The sequence below is a fragment of the Cicer arietinum genome, chromosome 2 (assembly GCF_000331145.2).
Source record: "Cicer arietinum cultivar CDC Frontier isolate Library 1 chromosome 2, Cicar.CDCFrontier_v2.0, whole genome shotgun sequence".
In the NCBI taxonomy this organism is placed as follows: domain Eukaryota; kingdom Viridiplantae; phylum Streptophyta; class Magnoliopsida; order Fabales; family Fabaceae; genus Cicer; species Cicer arietinum.
In genome coordinates, this window is record NC_021161.2 from 25,101,900 (window position 1) to 25,114,255 (window position 12,356).

The window sequence follows — 12,356 nt, forward strand, 5'->3', positions numbered from 1 at the left end:
GTTTTCTTTGCTTTGCTTGATTCTGTTCTTAATTAAATTCACTCAAAAGGACAAGTTAAATTAACATAACATTTAGAATTATAATTAACATTCTTAATTAACTTTTTGTTTGTTTTCATCAAAACATTAAATTGAGATTTTGTCTCAACAATCTCCCCCTTTATGATGATGACAAACATGTTAATTTAGATTTTAATTCTGATTCTAATTTTAATCCAAGAGAGCTTAAAAGCTCCCCCTCAGAATATGCTTCATATTTTTGAACCAACATAAAATCTAAAATAATTCTCCCCCTTTGTCAACACAAAAAGATTGGGGAATACAAAGGAAATGTATACTACACATAGAAAACAATGAGTAGATTCCAGTTTTAAGAAAAGTAATATTTTCTAAAAAACTCCCCCCTTAATATTTTGAAATTGATATCCTTCAAAATTCCAAAACACAAGCAATATGTTTCTTTGCTCTTTTGTCTTCTTTCACAACAAACAACATTTTAATTTGAACATGATAATGAGCGCAAGGGAAGCAAAATGAATGTGATATCATGTCAAGTATAATTTCTCTCTTTACAAAACATTTTTATGCTAAAAAAGTTTGTTTTTATCAAAAACAATCAAAGAGATTTATTCACATAAAAAATGATTTTAAGGACATAAAAATGAGAATTTTGAGTTCCATGAATGAATTAAATCATTATCAGAATATACCTTGATAAGATCCAAAGAAGAGGACAATGTGAATATGTGCTTCTTCTAAAGGACAACCATTCATACTTGTTACTATTTCTTTGATCTGATGGCTGACTTTCATCAAGACTCAAGTAGCAGCAACTTTGGTACCATATCCTTCCAATTTAATTTTTCCAATAATTTGATCACGAGATGTTTTTTCAACCATATCATCTTAATAGAAAACATCAGACTTGATTGAATGTTGCATATAAACTATCAAGAACATTATGGAGAATGTTCTGCTCTTCTGCAGAGTGTTCTGCTTTTCTGCAGAATGTTCTGCTATTCTACACAATATTCTGCTCTTATGCACAATTTTCTGCTCTTCTGCACAATGTTCTGCTTTTGTGGAGAATGTTTCTGTCTTCTACAGAATGTTCTGGTACTGCTTCTAGAATGAACCTTTTTGCTTAAATTGATCATTCTCTTAGATTTTGCCTTTATCATTTTCCAGCTTTTAAGAGAATAATGAAACAGAGACTGTTTATTAATCTCGATTTCCTGGAAAGCATTTTGTTGTTGCTGTTCATAATGTTCTTCTTCTTCTTTTAGAAGATTTTTTAAAACTTGAACTCTTTTTAAAATAGCAAGTTGATTCAAAGTGATCATTTTTGGAATAATATGAATACTTTGTTGTTGATCTTTGATAAGGTTTCAAAAACTGATTTTTACACGGATTTCAAATTGATTTTGCTGATATTCCAAATCGTTCCCTGTTTCCCAGATTTTCTGCAAAAGGTTCAGCTTTCATTTTTGAACTTTTTCCGTTTTGAGAGCAGCCTGAAGAACGTTCTCATTTATGCAGATTTTTCAAAACAGGTTGGACAGGATGGTTTCCTTTTTTAAAAAGCTTTTTCCTTTCAATCTTTTCATCTCTTTTTCTAAAATAGCAAGCAAATTCCAGATGTCTAAGTTTTTTGCAATAAGAACATTTTGTTTTGCTTTTATCCTCTTTTCTTTCCGAAACAACAAAGTTTTCATATATTTTCGTTTTTTGAGTTTTATCAAAACCAAGACCCGTTTTATCAAATATTCCCACTTGAGATCCCATGATATTTTGAAAGGTTTCAGTAGCTTTAATGAAATTTGATAAGTCATTTCTAAGAAGTTCATTTTCAGTTTTAAGGAGAACATTCTCCGTTTTTGTTGCAGAATGTTCTTGATTTTCAGATTCATTAGTTTCCTTAAAATGAGATTCCTGCATGTTCTGAATGATGTTTTTTAGTTCATCAATCATAACCTGAGCTTTCTCTTTTTCCCTTTTTTCTTTTAAAAATTGATCATTTAAAGAGCTACATTTTTTAACAAGCATATTTGAATCATTAAGTAAGCTATCAAAATCTGTTTCAATTTGTTCACATAAAAGACATGGTTCAGAATTTATTACCTCATTATCTTTAGTATCTGCCATTAAACATACGCTAGCTTCTTCAGGTTCCTCTGTTTCTGTTTCATCATAATCATCCCAGTTCGCCATCATGGAGTTTTTCTTGAAATGGAACCTCTTTGGTGCTCTTTTGTTCAAGGGACATTCAGTTTTATAATGTCCTTGTTTATTGCATCCAAAACATGTGATTTGACTTTTGTCTACCTCTATTTTGAAGTTTTCTTTTTGATTTGAAAATCCTTTTTTGATATGATCCCTTCTTCTCACCATTCTCTGTATCTTTTTTGTAAGACGAACTATTTCTTCATCAACATCTTCTTGTTCGATTTCTTCTGAGTCCTCATCTGGACTTTCTTGAGATGTTTTCAAAGCTATTACTTTGCCCTTTTTGATTGGTTTGTCTTCTTGTAGCAGCACTTCATGTGCTCGTAATGTTCCAATTAATTCTTCTAGGGGAAGTGATTCAAGATTCTTGGCTTGGCTTATAGCTGTTACCATTGGTCTCCATATGATTGGAAGACACCTCATGATTTTTCTTACTCTTTCTTGAACTGTGTAAGCTTTCCCAAGAGAACGCAATTCATTTACAATGGTTGTGAATCTTGAGTACATCTCATCAATGGTTTCTCCTTCATTCATTTCAAAGAGTTCAAACTTTCTTATGCCTATATCAATCCTTGTTTCTTTCACATGGCTTGTTCCTTCGTGATGAGTTTGTAATGTGTCCCATACTTCTTTAGCAGTTTTGCATTCATCAACTCTTTCGCTTTCTTCCCTACTTAAAGCACAAGATAAAAATAAATGAGCTTTTGAGTTTAGAAGTACCTTAGATTTTTCATCTGTTGTCCAATTTGCTTCTTTCTTTTCAGTAGAGGTTGAATCATTTTGGTTGACTCTTGGTATGAAATCTCCATCTGTAATGACGCGCCACATTCCTGTATCTTGAGATTTCAAGAACAACTGCATTTTGCTTTTCCAAAAATAGTAGTATGTGCCATCAAAGTAAGGTGGTCGGTATAATGACACTCCTTCAGCAATGTACATATTTCTTGACATTTTTCTTCTAGATCTTTTTCTCTAACACTTGTTAGGTGTTCAACTTTTGAGACCGAGCTCTGATGCCAATTGAAGGAAAAAAAAAAATAAGATCTCAATCCAAGATTGATCTTGGCAGTGATGAAGATCGATCTTGGTTTTGTTGAAACAACAATATCAATTTTATCAATATAAAATATGATTGTAAAGCATAAAATAAATAGAGATAGAGATAGAAAGAGAGATCACACAAGGATATATCCTGGTTCACCCAACCCGGGTTACGTCCAGTCCTCACAACCGTGAGATTTTTCACTAAATGTTCAAACCAAGATCGTTCTTGGTTTTCATGGATCAATCTTGATCTTTACACAATTCCTACCCTTCTACCTAGAAAGGATTTCTTCAATTCTACCTTACTGTTTTGGAAAGGCTTTAACAAGTTACCTTTCAAAACATGAAAGGATTTTTACAATTTACTCAAGATTTGACAAAACAACCTTGAGTTACAAAGTGATGGATTTGAGACTATTTAGAATCTTGATATTTACTCAACTCTTGTTTGAGAAATATATTCTGTAAATAGACCTCAGTTGTAAATGATTACAACACAAAGATTAAAACAAAACAACAAACTATAAGAAAGATTTTGAGACACTTGAGTATGATTGAAAATATTGATCTTTTGCTTGGTGTTGATTGTTGTGTTTTGTTCTTCAACTTGCAGCTGCATTTATAGACTCCAAGAAGGCTTATGACAGCTCATGTGACTGTTGGAAAGGGACCAGCTGTCATAAAAGAGTTGTTGGATAAATTCTGCCAAAAGCAAGATTGATGAGCTGCATCAGAAGATCGATCCAAGATTGATCTTCTGGTTTGTGATGAACTAGCCTTGTACTTCTGTGATTCGTGTCAGTATGTCAGCCTTGAGTACTGCTTTTCTGTTACTTGTGCAGGCTTTAGAATAGTTCAAATCAGTAGTGTACTTTGCTACTTGTAGTCTTGTACTTGCATTTGCTTTTCAAGAGGAATGATCTTTGTGATATGCCTTTATTGAAGCATGCCTTTGATTCTTCAAATTCTGGAATATATATGACTTGGATGGATCTTTTGTTGATTATATGAGAGTATAGGATGAAAATTATTTCCAGGATTGATGTTTGTTTTCCAGAACTGCTTCAAGATCAATCTGCGTTTTCCAGAACTGCTTCAAGATCAATCTGCGTTTTCCAGAACTGCTTCAAGATCAATCTGCGTTTTCCAGAACTGCTTCAAGATCAATCTGCGTTTTCCAGAACTGCTTCAAGATCAATCTGCGTTTTCCAGAGTCTTGTCATATGCCCAGATTGATCAAACTTTCTTGACATTTGATTTTTGGAGTTTGCAGACTGTCATGATTTTTGTCTGTCTTTGAGTCCTTATATTTTTTAGATCAAATAGCCTTTTTGAGCTTGGATGAATCCTACGTGTTCCTTGCCATGTACTGATTAGATATGAACAAATTTCCAGGGCAGACTCTTTGTTAAAGAGGTAGAAAAAGTTTGATCAACATGCTATGATGAACTTTTTTGAAGCTGGAGATCTTTATCTTTTTTAATGATCTTGTTGTTGTTTTCTTTCTTTTGCTTGATTCTGTTCTTAATTAAATTCACTCAAAAGCACACGTTAAATTAACATAACATTTAGAATCATAATTAATATTCTTAATTAACTTTTTGTTTGTTTTCATCAAAACATTAAAATGAGATTTTGTCTCAACAAAGATGTGGCACAACAACAACAACAAAAAAAGAAGAAATTTCCCCAAAGAAATTCCATGAAGTTTAGGAGAGGAAAGGTTTATAAATTTGACAAGAAAATAATCATCTACTATGGATGCAATGAATCTGGACATATCATGTCAAAATGTCCAAATCTGGAGAAAGGGAAACATGAGAGGAAATATTTCAAACCCAAGATGAAAAGTCATATGGCTACATGATATGATTTTGATGAATTCTATGATGATTAAGAGCAACCAGATTCGGCTTTGATGGATCATACCATCTCTTCCTCTAGATCCAACACATATACTATCTTTCAAAGTGAATCAACATATGAAAAAATTGAGGTTTTTTTTCTTTTCTTAAATCGATTTGATTTAGTTACTGTTATAGATGACTTCTTGAATAAGAATCACAAATTATTTTTAAAATTGAAAACACTAAAGACACATAATGAAAACCTAAATGAAGAAATCAATGTTTTAAAGAATGAAAGTGCTGAAGTTAAAATAAAAGATGCAACCATGAAAATTGATATTGCTGAACATAAAGCTGATAACCTAACCTTGAAAAGTAATCATAATTCAACATCAATTGAAAATACCACGTGTAACTCTAATAATCATGAATAATTATTTCAAGATTTTCTTGCTAATGGTATGGAAAGAAGAAAAGCTGGGAAAAACTGGAACAAAAGTGGGAAAGAAACCACTCATATAGACAAAAGTGAAATTGGTAGAGAAATCACACATATCAACAAAACTGGAACTACAAGAAGAATCAAAACTACCATCAATTCTAAAATTACTAAAAGAACCTGATACATTAGTAGAAACAAAAGTTTCAAATGAACAATCATAATCAAGAGAGTTCTCTAAACACTCCAATAAATATTATCAAGACTACAAACCTGGATGAGAATTCAAATCCCCTTATGTAGAACCTCTAATCAGAGGATGTGGAATTTAGAATCTAAAAACCAGAAAAGAAGAACTAAGAGGGTTTTCAAAGTAATGTAGAAACAAGTTGATTTCTAGGTTGTATTTCTCTAATCATTATTTATCTATTTGATATTATGTTTACTATGATCACAAGAAGTTTTATCTTAAAAATCAAAGCAGGATGACTATTTTCAGTGTTTCAAAACTTAAATGAACTAGGAGAATCATAGAACCTGAACAATTCAACAAAAGCATAATACAAGTTTGTTTTTTCGAAACAAGTACAAACCTCCAGAAACAAGTAGATGTCTTGGTTATTTTGATTGCACTCTTCAATTATATGATTTATATTGTAATACAAAAAATAGCTTGACCTTAAAAAGTCAAAGAAGGTTGTGGATACTACATGTTTACTAGAACCAGAGGAAGCTGATGTAGACAAACCGAAAGAACTTGAACAAATCAAATGATACAAATATATTAGACGAAGATGAAAAATATTAAGAGGATGAATCTGATCAAGTTAGAAACAATCAAGATAAGTCATCAGGAAGATCTGAATGGAAGTACATGTCATGTTATCCTAAAACTCTAACCATTGGAAGTGCAAGTGATCCTTTGAGGACTAGATCATCACTAAAAGATACCACATTTTTTGGATTACTCTATTCAATTAAGCCTTCATCTATTGATGAAGCATTGGAAAATGATGGATGGATTCTTGCAATTGAAGAAGAGTTATATGAATTTAAGAAGAATGATGTTTTGGATCTAGTATCTAGATCAAAGTAGAACATTCTTGGAACCAAGTAGGTATTCAGAAACAAGCTAAATGAAAAAGGTGAAGTAATCAGAAACAAGACAAGACTTGTGCCACAAGGCTACAATCAGCAAAAGGAAATTAATTACACAGAGATATTTGTTATAGTGGTCAGGTTATAAGCTATTTATATCTTACTTTCTTTTGCTTCAAACAATAACATTATATTATGGATGTTAAAAGTGTTTTTATAAATGTTAAACAACCCCAATTTTTGAAAGTTCATAATTTCCAAATGATGTTTTTAAACTTAGAAAATCTTTGTATTGTCTAAAACAAGCACCTAGAACATGACATGATAGACTTAGTAAATTCTTGTATAAAAATAACTTTGAAAGATGACAAGTAGATAATACACTTTTTATAAAATCAATATGAGATGGCATTCTTATTATTCAAATTTATGTTGATGGCATTATTTTTGGATCTACTAATGACACTCTTGGTCAATAATTTTATAAATGGATGCAACTTGAATTTCAAATGAGAATGATTGGAGAGCATAAGTCTTTCTTAGGGATACAAATTCAACAATGTCAAAAATTCATATAAATTCATCAAACTAAATATACAAAAGAGCTTCTTAAGAAGTTTAAGAAAATTGATTTCAAACCTATGGCTACACCAATGCCCCTACTTGATAGGATCCCTACTTTACCTTACTAATTCCAGACCCTAGGGGGTCACATTTAACTACTCTTAAGAGCATCCTTAGTTACCTAAAAGGCACTACCAATATTACCTATTCTACAACAAAATCTTTTGAGTACAAATTATGTAGGTTTTTGTTATTCTAATTATGCTGGAGATATACGAGAAAAAACACAAGTGGAAACTGCACATTTCTAGGCGACAACTACTTTGGTTGAGTACATTTTAGCAGTTGGTTGTTGATCTCAACTACATTGGATGAAACATCAACTATAAGACTGCAAAATCCTAGAAACACACATTCCCATTTATTGTGACAACACCTCTGCCATTTTCCTAACCAAAAACCTTATAATTTATTCTATAGCTAAACACATATAAATCAAACACCATTTCATTAAGAACTTTTTTTAAAAAGGGGTGCTTAATATCTAGTTTGTAGACATCGAACATCAATGGGCTAACATATTCACCAAACCACTAGTTGAAGATAGGTTTGACTTCATCAAGACAAACTTAAACCTTATTCTATTACCTAACTGGTGTTGTGCCTACCTTTGAGTAGTTTAGTTTCATACTTTTGAAAAAAGTTATCTTTTATGTTTATGTTACTTTCATTCTTTTAAAAAAAATCAAATAATAAAAAGTCGAGTTTCTTTTTCAAGTATTTTTGTATGACGACAAAAGGGGAAAATATGTTTGAAAAAATGTGGACAAAAATAATTGCTTGGTCATTTTAATATTCAGTATTAGAGTCAAAATCAATGGACAATAATTATGTTTCTGAGTCATATGTAGAACGTGTGTTCATAATCAGCTTCTAGAGTCATGACTTTTATTAGAGCTAGAGTCGTTGACATTTTCATGATACCTTGATTATTCATGTTGCGTTTGACTTTTTCATCAGAGTCAAATGTTTGCTTTTGTTAAAGGAAAAGTCAAAAAATTAGAGTTAGAAGTAGTGTGAAGTTTTAAGTCAAACTTAATCATCTTCTAGTGTTGAATTATTGGCAAGAGGCAACTTAGTAGAGACAAAGTCAACACAACAAACGACACGTGTTGTTCCTTTCCCCTGATATGTTTGCTTCTTCTAGTGACTTCCTTTAGTCATTTGCTCTGGTGGTATGCTCTTTTGGTATCATCTGGTGGTGTAAGATTCATAATTTATTTATTGCAAGAATTAGGGCTTACTATCTAATGGTGCCTTTTGTTTTTTTTTATTATTTTGTCTCTTTATTGTTTTCATTGTCTATTGTTTATAAAATTGTTGTAAGTGTGCCTGACTTACAAACTAATTTATGAAGAAAAAAATCGGATGTTTCCTTGTTGTTAAATGACTATGTGAATGTCTTGGCATTGTTGAAATTTCAAAAATAACTTTCTAGTTATTTTTTTGAAAACGGGCAAGATATATTCGCTGTTTAAATTTTGAATGATTCCGAATGACACCAAAATTTAACTGGGAATTTTATATATCGACTATAATGAGAATTTGATCTCATTATATTTTTCTAAGCTAAGGAACAAAAATTTCATCGGATTAAAATTTTTTCCCAAAATTTTCAAAATTTTAATTTGTAAATTTATTGTAAAAATTTAACATACCGAGAAATTTATCTGTGAGGAAATGAAACTTGGTTAAGAACAAACTCGGAGTCTAAAGGAGATGATGTGACTTAAGGTCACAAAATTTCTAGATATTTATCTAGGATATTAATATTTTATTGATGAGTTAATAAAAATATCTAGATATTTCCTTACTATGTAGTAAGACTTTTTAATGACTAAAATGAACCACTTCACTTTATTTTGTGTGGACTAGAATGACTTGTTTAAGAAGGTTTAGAAGGAAAGTGATGAGTTAGTAATATGTTTTGAAAATATTTTCCAAAACCCAGTTAATGTTATTCGTCGAAAAATAATTTGATCGAATTACAAAAGATTATTATCGACAAATATTTTAAGACGTCGTGCATTACTGTTAAGTTTATCTATCAATTGGACTGCGACGAAAGTAGATATATTTACTAAAGTAGATCGAGAAATGAGTGATGTGATGTGATTATGATTAAGTGTCATAAAGGATAATTGTGAAATTTTATGATTAAATTCATGTGGTTAATAGGTGGTTAGAAATTTTTGGTGATTAATTTAGAATTGAGATAGTAGATTAATTAAGGGAAGGAGAAAGAACATTTACCCCTCCCTATAAAAGAAATTTATGGTCATCATCATCTTACTATCACTTTCTATAATTCTTTAGAAACAACTTCTCTCATTTCTCTCCAAATCCAAACATCACAAAATCTCCAACTACAAAGTTGTTTCACTACTTGAGAGGGGGAAAAGTGATTATTATTGTTAGGCTTAATTGCAGTTTTAGTCCTTCTATTATTACTAATTCACGAAAATGGTCGCCCTATTTTAAAGTTGATGGTTTTTGTCCCTCCCTCAAATTTTTGAACTATAAAATGTAGATTTGGCATATTTTTAATGATGGGACTTACAATTCTATGATATAGAACTATCTAGATGTATTAATTATTCATATATAATTAATTAAATTTAAAATATAAAAAAAAATTTGAAGTTGAAAACTAAACTTGTATTGTGTTTTATTCAATTTTATGGGTGTTAATCATTTTACATTATCTTATCATATATCAAGTGACTTAAAACATATTACGTCATCATTTTTTAGTTAAAAAATCATAATGAGGGACCAAAACTGGCGACTTTAAAAATAGGGGGACCAATTTTGTAAATCAGTAAAAATAGAGGGACTAAATTTGCAATTAAGCCGTTTTTATGTTTTAATCTTGATTGTTTATCACTACTATGGTTGTTATTAATGTTTAGGAAGTTCAAGAAAAAATTTTGAACTATTTTTCTTTCGAAAATCAACAACACTAAGTAAGGGAGTAAAACGAAAGTGTGTGTTTTTCTTTGGTGCTTTGTTAGTATTGAAATTAGAGAAGTTAGTAACTTGAATAACAAAAAATGAAACCACTCCCCAAAAATTTTAGTATGACTAACTATGACATGTGATTTTTAATGGTTATATAAACTAAAATTTGGAGTTGCTTAAAGTTTGAAACCAAATGAGTTATTGTCCTTGATTATTTAAGGTATTTTAAACTAGATTTGGAAATTTTTTGAAAGACTTTGATGAGAAAAATGGGTTTTATCGAAGTTGTATATATATATATAAAGAGAGTTTAAATTTTTGTTTAAATGTTGGTTTTAAGTTGATTTTATGATTAAGTTGTTAAAAGTTCTATCTCTGGGGTTTTAATGTAAACAAGGTTTCCATATTTATAGCTAGAACCAAAACATTTCAGTCTTTAATATTAAATTTACAATTTTTATGAAGAGATTTAACTTTGAGAAACAAAGTTTTAAATTTTATGATTTTGAGAATAGTTCATATTTTAATATATATATATATATATATATATATATATATATATATATATATATCAAAAAGATTTGAAAGAGAAATGTTCACTTTAAGAACAAAATTTAATCTTAAGTTTTGAAGGTGAAAGTTTTGATTTTGATAGTAAAGATGCCAACTTTATGCTAAAATTTGAGATCGAAGAACTATTTTGGAGTTTTGAAAAATCAATGATTGATTATAATTTTGATATTGATATGTGGTTTTATTATGAGCGAATATTTTTGTTGAGACTTGAAAGAAAATTGTGAACTTATGAAATATTTTGTGTTGATGAGAAAATATGGTTTTTGTGTTAAAGTTTATAGACAAAGCATATTTGATAAAGATTAAGGTTTCAAAAATGTCAAATAGGAAGAACCATGATATTGAATAGTTAGACTATTGGTAATCTTAGTATTTGAGTTTTTTTTTATAAGATTTATTGATACAAGTCTTCCACTAGTTTTTCAAATATTAGAGTATTGAAATTTGTGAAGTTGGTTGACGATATAATCGAAATTTCAAACTGTGTGAATATGTTTTGTCTTTTATTGATTTTTTTTAGAAAATATTTTTTCTGAAGTTATTAAAGATAGATTTAAGTTGAACTTCAATAAGTTTGAAAAATAGTTTCTAGATTTTCAATGTGTGCAATAAGCGTTTTGAAATTCTCTTTCGTCAACGTACCTAAACCAAAGTCTTTTTGAAGTTAGGGAACCTAAGAGAAAGCCAAACCCTAATTGATTTGGATAGTAGCCAAACCCTAATTGATTTGGATAGTAGCCAACCCTAGGGTTCATTTAGGGTTGTTTAAAAAACGTGTATTGATTAAGTGAATTGATTGGTTTAAGGTAAAAGGAAATTGAGCGGTCTTGTTTGAATCATCAGATAGGTTATGTCGACGTAGCGAAAATTGCTTATGTGATAAATTGTCATCGAGGTAAGGGCACTTTCTAACGATATTATATATGCTTGAATGTAGAGTCTGTTTGTATGCATGTTCTTTGTTGATTATGTATTTGACGTGATAACGTATTCAAATCTGATAACATATGTTATGAATTTTATTGATGAGAATATGTCTTGAGTATACTCTTTGAAAAGTATTCAAAATTATTAGTGGTTAATGAGTATTAAAAGGAGGGTCTCTTAATAGCTGCATTTACATAATGATTGATGTGAAAGAGTGAAATTATGCTCAAGCATTTCATAGTTAGTGGTGACTGTGATGGACCATGGGGTGGTTCCATGAGTTGATTGGTCCACCTAATCTTTATAGGGAGTTTTAGTCTTGTAGGTGGGTGATAGATTGCACTCTAGTAAATCATGTTCATCTATGATAGGTGGCACCTTGATAATTAGTATTGGGATGTGAGAGGTGGTACATTTATTATTTACACCCCTTGAGGAGTGTGTGAAAAATCCTGAATCATGTGCACTAGCATATAAGCATTGCATTAAGGTGGTTTGTTACACGAGTCATGTTTGTTAAATAATGATATTTATATGGATGCTTGTTTATTACTTAATACCATGTTCCGTAATGATTTCGTGCTTTGTATTTTCATATATATATATATATATAT